This window comes from Megalobrama amblycephala, linkage group LG11 (genome assembly GCF_018812025.1).
Source record: "Megalobrama amblycephala isolate DHTTF-2021 linkage group LG11, ASM1881202v1, whole genome shotgun sequence".
NCBI lineage: Eukaryota > Metazoa > Chordata > Actinopteri > Cypriniformes > Xenocyprididae > Megalobrama > Megalobrama amblycephala.
Genome location: NC_063054.1, coordinates 40,807,515 through 40,826,194, shown reverse-complemented (window position 1 = coordinate 40,826,194; position 18,680 = coordinate 40,807,515). Strand labels below are relative to the sequence as shown.

The window sequence follows — 18,680 nt, the reverse complement described above, 5'->3', positions numbered from 1 at the left end:
AAACGCTAGATGGCAGCACGCGCACGCAGTGAACAGTTACACCGCGAGAGCTCCCGGGCTGCTATCGCGCATGCGCATTAACGCCGCTGCTGCCGTCTGCTGGAGTGCGTACGCGTTTTGCTGCACCTCAAGAGACGGAGCGTTTTCAGCAGACGTTTACCGGGCCGTTTCTGTCCGTTACCGACACCATGGACACGCCGAAGAACAGGAGTTTATAAGGACGGACGTACTTTCTAACGGATTTATTCTGAGGTAAAGTAAAATAACGGTTTGTCGTTCGTTAGCGAGTCGGTTAGCAGCGGCTAACATCAAACAAACAGATGGGTACAAATATTCCTGTTTTTATTTTCGCAAATAACACTCACATTAGTTATGATAATGCTCTAATAATAATGAATAATGTTGGGACTTTGTCTTTTTTAGATTTCTATGTGTCTAAAGTGCTGCAGGGAATCAGTGTAACGTTAAGTTGGTCATTTAAATGACGCGTTGAACAAATCAGATTGATCTGATCGATAATATCAGACACTCACTTAGCTGATTTATTAATCACATAAAAATCTGAACAACAATATCAGCCACACTCTAATAGTGTTGTTTTATAACATCTGATCTGATCAATAACACACACTGATCTGATTTATTAATTCATTAGGAATATCAGACACTCTCTAATCTAGAGATCTAACATCTAATCTGATCATCATTTTCAGATACACTCTAAACATGTCATTAATTTATAACATTGGATCTGACTAATGATATCAGACAGTGATCTGATCTATTATGATTAAACCAAGACACACTCTGACAGTCATAATCTGATGTGAGATCAGATTTTTTCATCTAATATTGAGAATATCTCAATATGATTGTTAGAATATCACACACACACACCACTGTGATCTGATCTCACTTGACAGACTCAGAATATTGAATCTGATTTGTTCTCATCTCTAGAGTCAGAGTTTAACTCTAGAGATCAGACCTACAATCTTTGCATGTTATGAACAGATTATGAATATCTGCATGAGATATTCTTAGTCACATAACATCAGATCATATCTGATATTATTGATTAGTACATAATGTGACAATTCCGAGTCTCATATTCTCATTACGTGACGGTGAATGTTTGATTTTATATCAGATCATCACCATGTATGATAATATTATTGATTAGTTCAGATCAGTAGGTCTGCATCTGGTATTCCGAGTGTGTCCAGCCAGTCAGCCGTGTGATGAATCGCAGGAACAGATGTGTTTGTCGATGATCAGAGTGTGAGTTGTGTTGAGGTAGTCAGTCATTGATTATTTAGGGTGCTGACATGTTCTGTGTTTGTGTAAATTAGTTGTTTTCCTCCTAACCCATCTGTGAAGGACCTAACTCATTGCACGTTTTATTTGTGAAGGAAAATAAAGATATTTGCTCTGCTCTGGCAGTGGTGACCATCTGTGCAATGAAGTGCCAGTTCAGGCGTGACTAAAAGAAACACTAAATCACCAAACCGTTTTATTAGTCTAACAGCTCTAGATGTGTGGAGTCTTTATTTAGGCATTTTATTTATCTAATAAAGAGTCGCATGCCAACATATATTGGTTTTTGCATTCAACGTCTCTGTAGGATTCTGGTCTAAACTTAATGGAAATTGGCATGGCTTTTCTGCTGTTCCAGGTCATTGTTGGTACTGTAGTCTGCTTTGTGATTTTGAGCATAATGCAGTAATTCCCCCCAGGCAAAGGACCAATCACGCGGCTCGTCTTTCCATTATCCGTCACTGTCCAGTGGTGTGGGTATGAAGAGGTCTGGCAGCTGTTACTAGGGTCTTAAGATTTTACTAGTGTTAAATCTGTGATCCGGCGTAAGGCTGGGAAAGGGCCTGCTGGGTTTGTGCTGCTCTGGATGGAAAACGCTGGTGGGATTTGATCTTATTTGGATCAGGTGCTTATGAATATCGAAATGCCATGTGGGATTTTTTTGAAGGATAGCTTGGTTGGTTTTATGACAATGAAGTCGGGTTGGTAAAGGATAGGTTCACTTTCAAATGAAATTTAGCCCAAGCTTTACCCACCCTCAAGCCATCCTAGGTGTAAATATCCTGACGTATCCGAGCTTTATAATGGCAGTGAACAGGGGTCACAAGTATGAGCTGAAGAAAGTGCTTCCATCCACATCCATCCATCATAAACATACTCCACATGGCTCCGGGGGGTTAATAAAGGCCTTCTGAAGCAAAGTGATGCGTTTGTGTAAAAAAATATATCCATATTTAACAATTTATGAAGTAAAATATCTAGCTTCCGCACGAGCCGCCTTCAATATTCAAGAAAATGTTAACTGGCTTACACTTTTTCCATAAGTTGAATAGGGAAGGCATAGGACGTAGCGTAAGCTTTTTGAACTGCGAGAGAGTAGAGCTGGATGATTATGACCTAAAATCAAAACCTCGAATAATTGAACATTTTACCTCGATTATGATTAATGAACGATTTAAAAAAAAATAAAAAATCCCCCTCATAGTTCCCCCTCACTTACAAGGTTTGTACTGTAAATATGATTGACTATTAAAGGTGAGATATTTTTTCCTATTGAAAGAGTGATCTGACATAACAGCTCATTTTCAGCAGTTATTGTATCTATGGTTCATAACATTTCTTACAGATTTCTGCTGGTTGTAAATCAGATAAAGATATAATAGCACAGTACAGGTACATAATGAGAGCGATTGCGTGTGTGAATTAGTCATACCGTCTCTCTATATATTGTGAAGCTGTGGGTTGTAAATGGTTTCTTCAAAAGTAGAAAAAAATATATGCTATAATAACTTTTGAGTTTTTAAGCTACTTTAGTGATACATCACAGGACAGCACTGACAGCTAGTTTCTGCTCCTCTCTGTGCACCCAATCTTCACATTTTGTGCAGCTACTGTTTGTATGAGTGTTCATGCCATAATGCAGCTGTGCGAGCACGGTAGCTCGATATAATAATACACATCCAATCATCTAATAACTTGAATGTCCAAAGTGGCAAACCGTAAAACACATACAACTGACAAAGTTTAGTGAAGACGCAAGGCTCGCCGCTCCATCTCTGTGTGTTGACTCAGCATTCACCTCCAGCTTCGGACGGGGCGGAGTCAAGTGGCTTCACACACGGTAGTATGTTTTGTAAGGGAGAAGTATTAAAGGTGCCCTAGATTCAAAAATTGAATTTACCTCGGCATAGTTGAATAACAAGAGTTAAGTACATGGAAATGACATACAGTGAGTCTCAAACTCCATTGTTTCCCCCTCCTTATATAAATCTCATTTGTTTAAACGACCTCCGAGGAACAGGCGAATCTCAACATAACACCGACTGTTACGTAACAGTCGGGATCATTAATATGTACGCCCCCAATATTTGCATAAGCTAGCCCATGTTCAAGGCATTAGACAAGGGAAGCCAGTATTAACATCTGGATCTGTGCACAGCTGAATCATCAGACTAGGTAAGCAAGCAAGGACATTAGCGAAAAATGGCAGATGGAGCAATAATAACTGACATGATCCATGATAACATGATATTTTTAGTGATGTTTGTAAATTATCTTTCTAAATGTTTTGTTAGCATGTTGCTAATGTACTGTTAAATGTGGTTAAAGTTACCATCGTTTCTTACTGTATTCAAGGAGACAAGAGCCTTCGCTATTTTCATTTTTTAAACACTTGCAGTCTGTATAATTCATAAACACAACTTCATTCTTTATAAATCTCTCCAACGGTGTGTAATGTTAGCTTTAGATTTAGAGGGGCCGCGTACCCTGAATCGGCGCATTTATAATGATAGGCAGATAAAAAAATTAATTTAAAAAAAACGATGGGGTATTTTGAGCTGAAACTTCACAGACACATTCAGGGGACACTTAAGACTTATATTACATCTTTTGAAAACATGTTCTTCGGCACCTTTAAGAGGATTTAAAAACTGAAATAACTGACATGGGAAAATTACATCGGTTAGAGGTTCTGAATTTCGGTTTCGATTACTTTACGATTAATCGTCCAGCCCTATGCGAGAGTTTTACACTTTCTTTGTACGTTGAATACAGAAGACGGTCTGGAGCTGAGTCATTCCATGTCAAATCAACCAAATTTCGGAAACTTCCCTGGATGAAATGTTTGATTTTGTTAATATTTTTTTCTGTAGAAAGACAAACATAAACAGTGGTGAAAGCCACTATTGTCACTGTCACAGATGTATATTTAATGAGTAATTCACTATTTTGTAGAGCGGGGGTAAAAATATTCACCTGAGATTTGGAGCCAAATTAGAGAGGTGTAAAAATGACTTTAGAAAGATCGCAGCATCATTATTTTATTTTTACACAGAGATTGGTAGGTCTTAGTAAAATCTGTTTAATTTAGAAATCTGTGTTTCATTAGACACCAACAGTGACTGTTCAAAAATGGCAAAAAGCACTTCTTGTGTTTTTTGCCTCAAGTTTGCAAGCCTGTAAGCCTTTAGATTGTTGTTCTTATGAAACTTTTCTTTTGAAATCTTCATTTTTAAGGCCTTAGATAGGGATGTCAATGTGGTAACGTGTAGTTACGATACTGCATATTTGAACTCTTGGTAGATTCAGAAGCTGTTAAAATGAGCAAAATCCCATCTTCCAAATATCCCCAAAACCTATTCAAATATAGACTCTTATAAACACACTTTTGAGAGCAAGTTATTGTGCCTCAACCACTTTCAGTGGATTTGTGATACTCAGAGAGTTATGTTATAAGCAATTCTTTTGATAGAGAAAAACAAGATATATTTCTAGTTTAAACACTATTTATTCTTTAGACATTCCTTTTTAAATGCAACAAGAAATCAGCTGTGTGCAAAGTGAACCACATTTGGTTTTTGATCACTGAATATGGGTAATATTCAACAATATGAACATGGAGCTGCGTTGAGATCCCCATATCTATGGGACTAAACTATATAGGGCCTTGAAAATTGGGATTTCAAAAGGAAAGTTTATTAAGAATGAGAATCTAGAAGGATATCTTAAATACTTTGAGTTACAGGCATGACAACTTTGGAAAAGGAATATTTATGGTATGTTCTATGCAACTGAGTTGATAGAAAAACACGAGATGCATTTCTAGTTTCAACATTATATGTTCTTCAGATATTCCTCCTTTAAAAGAAAAAAGTATCAGCTTTATGCAAAGTGACCCACATTTGGTTTTTGACCAGTGAAAATGTGTGCAATTGACTAATTTAGGTCTCCATATCTCTGGGACTGAACCATTGAGGGCCTTTAAAATGAAGATACCAAAAGAAAAGCTTGTTAAGAACCAGAATCTAAAAGGATATTAAGATATCTTTAATACTTCTTGAGTTACGGGCATGCAAACTTGAGGCAGAAAAAGTGCTTTTTGCCATTTTTGAACGGTCACCATTGGCATATAATGCCACAAATATTGCTAAAGTCAACAGATTTTACTAATAGACCTACCAATCTCTGTGTAAAAATAAAATAATGATGCTGCCATCTTTCTAAAGTCATTTTTACACGCCTCTAATTTGGCTCCAAAAATGGTCATTTTGACCCCCCCTCCACAAAATAGTGGATTACTCTGTAAATATACATCTGTGACATTTAATATTTTGTCTTTCATCACTATGTATGTTTGTCTTTCTACAGAAAAAATATTAACAAAATCAAAAATTTGAGCCGGGGACCTCTGGTTGAGTTGAGCTGTGTTTTCCTCGCCTGATGTGGGGAAAAATTGCTAATAGATGGGCATTTATTACAGTCTCATGACTAGTTTCACAGATCTATTCTGAGTCCTACACCAAAGAAAAGTTGACAGAGCTGTTTCTGTGCTGGAAAATTGGATCTTATTCTGTGTCTGAGAAACTTGCTCTGATTGTGAACAAAGCGGACACTTGTCTGTCCATTTTCTTATTCCTGACTAATTTGAATTACATCAGTCTGATGTACTTAATTCAGTCTGATCTGCTCTGCTCTGGTTTTGCCTGAGTCTGATGTTCTCTATTTTAGTGCTTGCACTTCTCACAAAAGCAGAAGCTAATAAATCACGCCACTCTCCCTCAGCACAGACTTCTGGGTGAGATGTTTCCACATAGGGTGAAGCTGAGAGTTTGTTAGCCATATTCTTTCTGACATCCCAAAGCACATCAGCTCCAGAGTGTTTGAAATGCTTTCATTAATAGTTATTTTTTGCCATATGCCAGGAAGGTAGGGCAGGATTTTCCATCTGTTTCTCTCGCTGTCTTCCTCGGCTGCTGTTGTTATCAATTGCAGGTTCTGGCCTAATTAAGATGACCGTACTGACACCTTACACTGCTCAGAAAGTGGACCTGATACATTATGCTGCTGACATTTAAGTGCTTCTTAAGGTTTCAGGATCATTCTGTCCTGGAGGCACATCAGTCCTTACTTATATAATATAAATCATTTATACTTTTTGACATTAGTGTTGTGGGTTGTTGCCAGAGCATTGCTATTCGGTTGCCCTAAATTAAAAGTGAGCGTTTTAGCACTATTTGCTATTTGCTTATTGGCCCAGTAAATCAAAAGAGCCACCCCTAAGTAAATAATATTCTGGCTTGAGTTCTTCAGTGTAAATCTACGAGGTTTATCCACCAGGCAAAATAAAATAAAAAAGTCTGCTCTATTCTAAATGCATTAGCACACCTCTGTTCAACAAACTGCCTGATGGATCCTTTTTAAAGACTAATGATGCGTTTCCACAGTTATTTATGGAAGCTTGTTTCCGCCACTGAATAAAAAATAAAAAAGGTAATTGCGACTTTTTTTTTAATCTCACAATTGTGAGTTTATATCTTGCAATTCTGACTTTTTTTCTCGCAATTGCGTTTTATCACGCAATTCTGCAAATAAAGTCAGAATTGCGAGGTATAAACTCACAATTGAGAGTTATAAAGTCGATATAAACTAGTAATTCTGACTTTTTTTCCTCAGAATTGAGTTTATATCTCGCAATTCTGACATTATAACATGCAATTATGACTTTATATCGTGCAATTCTGGCTTTATAACTTGCAATTGTGAGTTTAAAGATACAACTATTTGAAAATCTGGAAACTGAGGATGCAAAAGAATCAAAATATTGAGAAAATCGCCTTTAAAGTTGTCCAAATGAAGTCCTTAGCAACACACATCCACTCACAAAAATATTTTTTTGATATATTTATGGTAGGAAATTTACAAAATATCTTCATGGAACATGATCTTTACTTAATATCCAAATTATTTTTTGGATCATTTTGACCCATACAATGTATTGTTGGCTATTGCTACAAATATACTCATATGACTTATGACTGGTTTTGTGGTCCAGGGTCACATATGTGAAAAGAGTCCATTTGAGAAATTCAGCCGTACACCGATTACATTACTTGGCCACCATGGCACTGCTACCACTGTCGTATTGCTTTTTTGTAGAAATAAAAAACATTTATTTCACGCAAATTCGCACACATTCAAAAGGGATTTCAGTACCCTACATATTGATTATAGGCATATACACTACATATACTATATACTGATGATGCTATTGAGAGTTTGATTGTACCATATGAAATGTTTTTATGGATTCATCTGCTGATATTGATGAGCTTAATGATGTGGTTAGTTCCTGGGTAACTTATTGTGTTGACTCTGTCATTCCTGAAAAAGTTGTGAAGATATATCCAAATAGTAAGCCATGGGTGAGCACCAATCTTAAGGGTCTGTTGATTAAGAAAAGAACGGCTTTTCAACGAGGGGATTTGCTTGAAGTTAAAAATGTTAATTAATTAGACAAGAAATTAGGAGGGCAAAAATACGTTATAAGGAAAAAGTGGAGATTAAATTAAGAACAAACTGTATGGGCTCAGTATGGGATAGTCTCAAATTAATGACGGGCCTAAATAATGGATGTAGAAAACAAGTGAAAGTAACCGGTCATGAGCTAGATAGTGCCCTTGCAGAGGATTTTAATACATTTTATGCTAGATTTGAAGAGCAGAATGGTGGCATAAGGCAAGAGGGAAGTTTATTTGTTTCTTTTAATGTAGAAAATGTAGTCAGTCTTTTTAAACAATGTAAAATTAAAGTGAGTCCTGGTCCAGATGGAATAAGTGGTAGGGTCCTGAAACAGTGTGCAGAAGAATTGGGTCCAATCTTTACTTATATTTTTAATTGGCCTTTTGAGGTTCAGTATGTACCAAAACTTTGGAAACAGTCGATCATTATTCCAGTAGCAAAAAATAATTGTCCTAAAAGCTTGACAGATTATAGACCTGTCTCCTTGTCCTCACTTGTAATGAAGGTATTTGAGAAATTAGTAAAAGAGGTATTATTGGAAAAAATGAAGCCATTTCTCAACCCGATGCAGTTTGCCTACAGGGTGGGGAGAGGTGTGCAGGATGCAACACTGACCTTACTGGACCTGATATATAAACATCTGGAGGGTAGTAGTAACCATGCAAGGCTATTATTTGTAGATTTTTCGTCTGCATTCAACACGATTCGACCAAGCTTGTTGGTTCACAAGCTTAGGTCGAGTTTTGGTGTGGATGCAAGAATGGCGGCTTGGTTACTAGATTTCCTTACAAATAGGTCTCGGAGGGTAAGAATTAATGGCGTTCTGTCAGGCCTTTATAATTACATCTATTGGCTCCCCACAGGGGTGTGTCGGTACATTCTTAAGTTTGCTGATGACACAGTTATTGTAAGTTTGTTGGTTGGTGAGGAAGGGAGGGAACACGGGCCTATTGTCGAGTATTTTGCAAATTGGTGTCGAGAGGCTGGTCTACTTCTGAATGCTGAGAAAACCAAGGACATGTGCATTGACCTGCGGCGAAATCAGAAAGCAACTCCATGTACTATTATCAATAATCATTTGATTGAATTGGACGAAAGTTATAAGTACCTAGGTACTATTATCGATAATAAACTAAATTTTGCAGAGAATACTGATTGATTGTGTATGATGAGCCAACGAAGACTTTATTGTTTGCGGAAACTAGCTAAATTTAATTTTGATAGGACATTGATGACTGCTTTTTATAAGGCATATATTGAATCGATTTTAACCTTTTCATTGATTTGTTGGTTTGCCTCTTTAAAGATCAAACAAAAGAATTCTCTCTCTAAGGTTTTAAATAACTGCAGTAAAGTATTGGGTGTGAAATTGCCTGGGTTGTCAGATTTGTTTGATATTCAGGTGATAAAGAAAGTGTATCACATCCAGTGCTTCCCACAGGTTTGAAATATACTTGCGGTGGTAGCCGGGCAAAAAATCCTATCACCCACGGCACAAAAACCGTCTACTACATGTGACAAACAAATAATGTGTGATTTTTAACAGTGTTTTTATTTATTGAAATTAATTTTAATTACATAGCATATTACATTTAATTACCTACTAATATTATGCATTATTATGCATTGTAAATTATGCAAAATCACAGCATTTAAATGGTTCACCTTTTCGTATGTTCTCCTTGCTGTCATATAGAGTCTCTCTCAGTGAGTGGGACACAGATTTTATTAGTAAAATTTATAAAATGAATAATATATATGTCAAATAATGTTCTTAGTCTTTTATTCCTGTGGGGGAGACTACAATAATTTACTATGAATTAAATGGAAATCAAATTAAATACAATTTATTGTGTAACCAAAATGCCCAAAAGAAAAAGAAAAAAACTTAGCATGTGACTTTTAATTATAAACAAGCCTGAAATACACCGGGACTCTTATTTTGAAATGTCTGTACTATTGCAGGCTGATCCTTCAGATTCTTACAACCGTATAAAACATTTTATATAAAGGTCATGAAGTAGACTTTGTAATAATTCATCAACTTGAGTTCATTAGCAATCGCTTGGCATAAATCTGCGCTTTTCATTGATTTAGAATCAATTTGAAGCAGTCTGAAGCGCTGTTGCTCGAGCCTGTAGAACGCGCAACAGCGCCGCCTAGTGACTTTGCAAAATGCAGCGCCTGTGGGAATGTCAGCAGGAGTAAACAGTTCTGATGCACACGAGCAGGTATGAAACGACTAGTTCATCGATCGCGGATGGTTTCATTATCTTGCGCGGATATAAAAGTATAAGGGGATAAAAATAATAAAAGCAAAAATGTGTCTCCAAATATACTTGGGCGGCCGTTATTATACGTGGGCGGCCCGCCCAAGTAAAGTCTATGTGTGGGAAGCACTGACATCATATCTGACACATCTCACCCTCTTTATGATTCATTTCAGATCCTCCCCTCAGGATATTTGTATAGGGTCCCTCTAGCTAAGACAAACAGATTTAAATTTTCATTTGTTCTATATGCTATCACCTTGCTTAATTTAAATAGGAAGAGGTTTTTTTTATTGTGCTATTAATGTTGTGTATTTGTCTGTCTTGTACGTGGTGCTATCATGCTGCAGAACAAATTTCCCCTAGGGGGACAATAAAGTTTTTACAATACAATACAATATACACCCCCCCACTGGAAAGACTGGTGTTGTCACAATTTTATATATCGTAAAACTTTAAATTTTCTCATAGTGACATCCCTAGTGCCAAACATAGAAGCCTCCCATGGTTGCCCTCACAGACAGCAGAGAAACACAACAGTATGATCACCGCGGGTCTGATTCCAGTGGCAGGTCTTCATGGAATTGGGTATTAAAGGTGTCAGATGGTGCTGAATCATGTAGCTTCTCTTTTTTTTTTTTTTTCACTTTTTCTTCTATATATCAACTCTCTTGGAAATGGAAAAGAGAAAAACCACAGAGCGTGCAGTCACGTTAAATTAAAGTGCTAATTATAGAACGCGCAGCTCCGTATCTGCGGCTGCAGTCCGGCTCTAGGCTAATGGATGTGTAAATGAAAAGCGTAACATCTCACTAGCAGCCTAGCTCAGCCATAATGGAATGATTCAGGGTGGGTATCAGTACCACAACATCAGGTGATCACTGTTTTTCTACCTCATAAAATGTCAGAGGGATACGAGCCGGAAAGGGCTGTCCGGCCATACACACATTGTGCTTTCACCCCTGGGTGATATCAAGCTTCCTTTCTTCCTTTCACTCTAAAAGTGTCAGAAGAATGAAAGTATATTGAATTCTCACAGATTAGAGATGGCTTAAAGTCTGATTTTTATATATATATATATATATATATATTATATATACACACTACCGTTCAAAAGTTTGGGGTCAGTAAGATTTTTTTAATGTTTTAAAAGAAGTATCTTCTGCTCACCAAGCCTGCATTTATTTGATTAAAAATACAAACAAAAACAGTAATATTGTGAAATATTATTCCAATTTAAAACAGCTGTTTTCTATGTCAATATATAGTAAAATGTAATTTATTTCTGTGATCAAAGCTGAATTTTCAGCATCATTACTTCAGTCTTCAGTGTCACATGATCCTTTAGAAATCAATCTAATATGATGATTTGATGCTCAAGAAACATTCATTATTATTATCAATGTTGAAAACAGTTATTTACATTTTTATTTCATGATGCTATGATGAATAGAAAGTTCAAAAGAACAGCATTTGTCTAAAATCTAAATCTTTTGTAACTACTGTTCAAAAGTTTGGGGTCAGTAAGAATTTTAATTTTATTTTTGGGGGATAGAAATAAAATTAATCAATACTTTTATTCATCAAGGATGAGTTAAACTGATCAAAAGTTACAGTAAAGACAATTATAATGTTAGAAAATATTCTTACATTATAACTTTATTTAAATATTTTAAATAAATGCTGTTCTTTTGAACTTTCTATTCATCGAAGAATTTTGAAAAAAAAAATTGTACACTGTTTTCAACATTGATAATAATAATGAATGTTTCTTGAGCATCAAATCATCATATTAGATTGATTTCTATCATGTGACACTGAAGACTGGAATAAATTACACTTTACTGTATATTGACATAGAAAACAGCGGTTTTAAATTGGAATAATATTTCACAATTTTACTGTTTTTGTTTGTATTTTTAATTAAATAAATGCAGGCTTGGTGAGCAGAAGATACTTCTTTTAAAATATTAAAAAATCTTACTGACTCCAAACTTTTGAACGGTAGTGTATAGGTGAATTTAATAGTGATGTTTGCTAAGTCGGGTATCACTATTATTGGGCCCTATTCCGTTTTGTCCATTTTAATTTTTTCTGGATTGCATTTTAATGGTTAAACTATATTTTAGTAATCAATCAATTGAATTATTACAACTTAGAGAGTTTTTTCTGGATTTATCATTTTATACAGATTTATTACCGAAAACGGTGGTAATTAAATCAAAGGCATAAAACGGTAACAATTTAATCTTTTAAAATGTAATCAAATGAAAATTACCAATTCCTTTAATTTTTTGCAAAACAAAGTGCTGCAAAACAGGCTTACAGTTAAATTTAAAACATGGAGGAAAAAATATGTGAAAATTAAAGTTTTAATAATTAAATTCAATAGATTTCTGTCACAATTTCTTCAAGTTAAACCAAACTTATTGTGACGGGTTGTCATAAAGAGCTTTGTGTTTCTGTGTGTATAGACAACAAACAAAAGAGGTGTGATTTTTACTTTTCTTAGAGCTCAGACTTACAATTTTGGCCATGTATATATTGAAATGGGCAAAAATTCAGAGCAATCTCGAGAAAACAGAATATTGTGGACTCTTTTGCCCATAAGTAACTACCTGATCACTATTGGCAACCACTCCGAACACATTAGCAACCACATAGTATCTTGATAAGAAAAAAAACCAAACACTTTAGCAATGCCTTGGCAACCATGCATTATGGGGATGAGTTCTGCAAATGGCATTCACATTCTATAACGTCTAGTTTTTTATAAAGCTGTTTACATTGGCAATCTTGATGATTTTGCTCCATAGCAGCAGCTTCACCACCACACAAGCATCTTGAAAAATACATTTCGCCTTGTGCCTAGTTGCCTCAGTGTTTTTCTCCCCAGATGTGCGATGTTATGCAAGACAAGATAACACATGACAAATTCCCATAAACAGCCTGAATATGATTGAGCAATGATCAAGCACAAGATGCTCTAATACTGCTTGTTGGTACGCACATACTTGTACTTCATTTCCATATCAGTATTTATACGTAATGTCTATCTCCTGAGAAAAGGATTGAGATGAGTCCTTCTTGTGACTTCACTTGAAGCTGCCTGTAGGCTATGAGAATTGGCTGTCAGCTTTCAGAGCTTCTCCGTCATGAATAAAATTAGACTACAGCTCCATTTTCCTCAGTGTTTGAGCCCTGAAAGATGAGCTGGAACAGGGATAAACACCTGGTTTCCTTTAGAGAACCGAGGTTATGTTAGGCAACTGGACTAGTTGGAAACCAGTTTGCATAATATCAAAGGGGTATGGTATGTCAGATTATTTAGGATTAGTGTATTTCAAATCATAATATGTTGAAAATAGCATGCCGAAGGTTTTCCGGACGGTATACTATTTCTGGTGGATTTTTGAAGTTTGAGGCTGTGTCTAAAATTGCCCCCTATACCCCTAAATAGGGCACAATTTAGGGGGACAGCCGTTTGTAGTGGTTTCCGAAACCACAGTGGACATTATTGAGTGCACTCATTCAATCCCATATTTCAATATTTCATATCAATCCCACCGCAACAGTGAGTGTACAACGGCTAGAGAATACCCATAATGCACTGTGAGGCTCGGCCGAATTAATTCCCGCATCTCGCCAGAAGATGCAGCCCAAACTGCTTGTCCAATATGGGTACAGCATAATGTCATACAAAATTCCTTTTAAATTGATTATTATATTGTTCAATTAAGGTTTATACATGTTAGTTTTCACTCGCTTGTTTTCATGCACTCTTTCAAGTGGATTATATTAGTGTAGTAATGTGGACACAGCTTTGCAACATCAGTTACACTTTTTTCACAAGTTGAATATGGAAGGCGGTCTGGCGGAAGCTAAATATTTTACTTTATCGGGTTAAATACTAGGGATGTGTTTCGAATATTCGATTAGTTGATTTAATTATAGAATATCGAATAGGTTGTGCGATTATCGTCTTAATAAAATTCCCCATTTGATGCGGTGGTGACTTGTAACCAGAGGGTGGCGCACGCTCCCAATAACGCACCTAAGAGCTGTCAATCAGATCAGACATTGCCTCACATGCACACTAGACTTGTGTGGCATATAACAGACAAGTTAAAATTAATTTTAACATGAGTCCCGTAATTCAATCTGTTCACAATATGTTATTACACGTTTAGGCAGCCTAAAATCATTGCTTGAGGTAGACTTGCTATGATCACCTCACTTCGCCTCACTCTTGACTGACAAGACGACAATGGAAGTTTTGGTTTCAAATCGAAATGTAAAAGCGTCCATTTAAGCGGGTTTGTCTTTGTACTGCTTTGTTGTTGTGTTTTTCATTAAAAAATAACAATAAACCCAGCAATCGCCGCTACCGAATTGTTGCTAATTTGAAAGTGAGAGTAAAAGGCTCACGGCCACACAGACGTTCATAATGGTGCGGAGAGCGGGCGTTTTCAGTCTGCTCCGCGTCGTTATGAATGACCGTGAAAAAAAGCTTGAAAGCTTGAATGGTCTCTCTCCCTCTCTCTTTCCGTTTATATGTGTGTAGCCTATACATGCGTGATGTGTGCATGCAGGGGAGGGGTGCGATTTTCGAATAATATTCGAATAATTCCCAGCGATCTTCGAATATTATTTTTGCTTGAAATGCCCATCCCTATTAAATACAAATATTGCATTCCACCATGCTGCTTTTCCATTGTTTTCGATGTAAACACGCTAGATGTTTTTCTCACAATCAGAGCCATTTAGACATTCAGACATTTTTTTTAAAGTTAACCCTCTGGAGTCTGAGGCTGATTTGGGGCCTGGAGAAGTTTTGACATGCCCTGACATTTGTGCTTTTTTCAGTTGTTCATAAACATATTAATGACACAAGTGTCATTACACTGTATTCAGCACAAACTAGGCTACCATAATATGTGAGGAACATGTGTGTACATGTTTGTGTTTTTGAAGGAATAACGTTTATGCGTGGTTACTGAAAAAACAAAAAACTTAAGTCACTGATATAAGGCCAATAAAAGTATATTAAATCTGTGTTCACAAGACTTTTGGGTATTGAAGGTTGTAGACTAGAGTTTTTGCTTCAAAATTATGTAAAAATTATGCTGACTACTCTTTCATTTATAACAATATACTGATTTAGTTTTTGTAAGACACTTTTTGCCAAGAAACACGGTATGCGAGGAGGCGTGAATCTCCATGAATAATGGCTCATTCTCACCTGTGAAGACAAAAGAATTGAATAGTAATGACCTGAAAAGACTTGCATATTAATGAGGCATTTCAGTAAGGTAGGCTGTGAAAAAAAAACTTCTGTGATGTCTCAAGCTCATCATGGTATACGAAACATACAGAAAAATTTTATTACAATATAAAATAATGGTTTTATATTATACTTTAAAATATAATGTATTTCTGTGATGCAAAGAGTCTGAATATAGGCTTTTAGTTTAAAAGCATGCACATTTGGAGAAATATAGGATTCTCATATGTTTATGTCAATTTTCTATACAGAGGAGTTATTTTTTATTTAATATTCATTGTTATCTCTATGAGCGCTGGTGTTTGCAATTCATACTGCAGCCGGAGGGCGCTCTGTGCATTTTAGTCCACAAATTCACCTAAGAAGAAGACGATATTCCATGAATGGTGTTTACCAATTCATACTACAGCCGGAGGGCGCTAAAGAAACAAAAACTCACTTAAAACTTATCAATAGAAGAAAACAAACAGGAATTTACTGAATGTCTTCCAGAGATCGCTAACCATGGCTTTTTCATCCAGATAAACAATTTTCAAGGCAATAAATACACGATTGAGATGATGAATGCATGTGTTGTCTCTGAATTTGCCTGTGAATAGCGCTGGCTCCGTGGGTGTGGCCGCATTAGTGGGTAATGAGCTGAATCACGGACTTCTGACATGGCTCTCTTTTCATACAGATTACATAAACACAGAATGTTTGTTTTTGATTTGACTTGCACGATTTAAAACCTGACATTTCAACGTTTTGTTAGACATAAGTATGAATTTTTTGTGATTAGTATTCACTAAGTTACACTTCATTTTCTGAGAACTATCAGATTGGACTTCGTTCAGAGGGAGATGAGAGATCACGCATCATGTTAGTTTTCTTTATTTTACAAAAAGCACAACATTTTGTTTTTACTCTGAGTGTATACAAATAAAAGGAGATATTCTATAGTTTCAATTGATGTATTACTTATGTCTCTATGACAAAAAATGACAGAGTATTTTAAGTCTGTTTTGCTGCAATGTGAAAAAAAACCTGCAAAACGCGCCGGCGCGTTTTTAGACCTCAGAGTGTTAAACTTATTTAACTTAAGACCTGCGTTTTTAGAATGCTTTTTCCTGTGTGAGACACCATAAAAGATGCGAGTCACGAGCGCAGCTGTCAAACACGTCCGTCTAGCAGGTTTACCTAGAAAAACAATGGAAAAGTAGTGCAGTGGAATGGAAAAACACATTCTGTGTTCACTGACAGCCAACAACAGAACATTTAGATAACGTAGCTGAGACTCTCTTGTTTACACTAGATGCTCTATCAAGGAGATAAACATGGCGGACTGTGTACAGCTCACTCAGGGGAGGATCTAAGCTAACAGTGCCTGTTACATTATCACAATGTATAGAAAACATGAACGACTCATTTTGAGTCACTGTTTATGATTTATGGGCAATATAAAAAAAGGAGTGGGTGGATTTTTACCACTATAGGATGGTTGTGTAACACACTGCCGATATTCAATCATGCATAATAGGTCCTGTTTTCATCCTATCTCAGTTCTTGATATACATTCCTGTCTTATTATGCATGTAATTCCAATGTGGTTTCAAGATGCAATTTTATGATGTGGAAGTATGTCCCAATACCGTTGTACTGTCTTGAACTCACATTCCCTGCAAAGTACATACCTTTATTGCGGAAGTATGCAAAGCATGCAGGCAGTCTTTCATTGCAGAAAAATGCCTCGCCTTGCTTCATGTGAGACTGTTAGGATTCCACAAAGAAACACAGGAAAGAATGGCCTGTGGTATCTGAACAAAACAAAAAGCATTCCTGATTCCTCTGACATTCAATGCACTATTTCAGGTGGAGGACGATTTCATTGTGACTTTTGCTTATTTTGTGTTGCTGTGCATAGTAGATAATTGTCTGTGGAAGACGTTATCATCCATCTCATGGGGCGTTTGCTGCTTTGTTTTTGGTAAACAGCTTTGGAGCTGTGGCCTCTTTTGATAATGCATCTATTTTTAGGACCATTAAGCCTTTTACATTGTGACAGTATTTTCATAACAATATAAGTGCATTTTCCTCCAAATTCTCATTAGCATAATGTGCCCAGATGATTAACTTTAAGGCATATTTTTACTATTTGTGCCCTTTGATATACATAAGAATAGATATCCTTAATGGTTTTAATATGTGTAATGGGCTGTAACATCATTCTTAGACTAAAAAAATAATAATAATTGGTAGAAGCCAGACTGTGTCTCGTCTCAACGGATCACTTTGATAACTCGATTTTATATCAGGAATGTTATTTCGTCAGGCTGAAATCCAGGTGGGCCTTTTGGGATTGTGTGTTGCCCGAAGGAAGACATTGGGTGTTTGCACCAAATCAGGGTGAAACGGATAGAAATTAGTGTTAAATTTCTTGCTAACATTGACAGGGAATACAGGATGCAAATGCGCCTCAAGCCCACTGTAGGAGGTCCCACGGTGGGACCTGTTAGCGCTTGCTAGACAAAGAAAGCTATCCATGCACGGTCATCTGCCGAGATTTCTGAGGCATCCAGCCTGAGCAGATCTAGATTTAAAGTCAATTTAAACCAATTGACGGTGAATATCTCAAATAGAATTATACTGTTTGCGCTCTCCATGTTCTATTTAAAGCCCAATGTGTGGCTTCTGAGCCAAAACCTTTGCCCATCCCTGTCTAGGGTATTTTACTAATGTTGAATTCAGTGCAGAACGTTCTGATAGATCAAGCATTAGTTAATTAAACACAGCTGTCTGTTTTATTTCCACTGAAATAATTTAGGAGCTTGACTTTACTGTAGAAGAGCAGATAAGATGTGTCAACCAGGTGTTTCTAGGTCAAAGGACTTTAATAATGAGTAAACAACTGGTTTATTTTTCCCTCCCTGCCAATACAATGTTAGCAGCACAGCTTTCCTTTTTATTGATGACAGGGGAAGCAGATCTATTGACCATAAAACTGAAGTTTTTTTTTTTTTTTTTTTTTTACCAATAATAAAAGAACATTTAGAACTTCTTGGCCTACTTTCAACTTTTTAGTTCGAAAAAGTAAGGGAATGCTTTAAAAAGTCACTTTGGAGCTTCACAGTATTCTTTTACTTAAAGGGGTGGTTGATTATGATTTCACTTTTTTAACTTTAGTTAGTGTTTAATGTTGCTGTTAGAGCATAAACAACAACTGTAAAGTTAACTCTAAAGTTACGACGCTCAATGTTCAATGCAAAGGGAGATGTTTTCTTTTAAAGAATTCTCTAAGACTACAACAAATG

At 36.4% G+C, this 18,680-nt stretch overlaps 1 protein-coding gene across 1 annotated transcript in view; it reads left to right on the top strand.

Moving 5' to 3' along the window:
- The first annotated feature begins 96 nt into the window (after positions 1-96).
- The window catches only part of extl3 (exostosin-like glycosyltransferase 3), a 34,419-nt gene continuing 15,835 nt past the window's right edge, over positions 97-18,680 (top strand). Inside the window, exon 1 of the mRNA XM_048208050.1 lies at positions 97-252. The gene's annotated coding sequence lies outside the window, so the exon portion shown is untranslated. The remainder of the gene's footprint in view (positions 253-18,680) is intronic.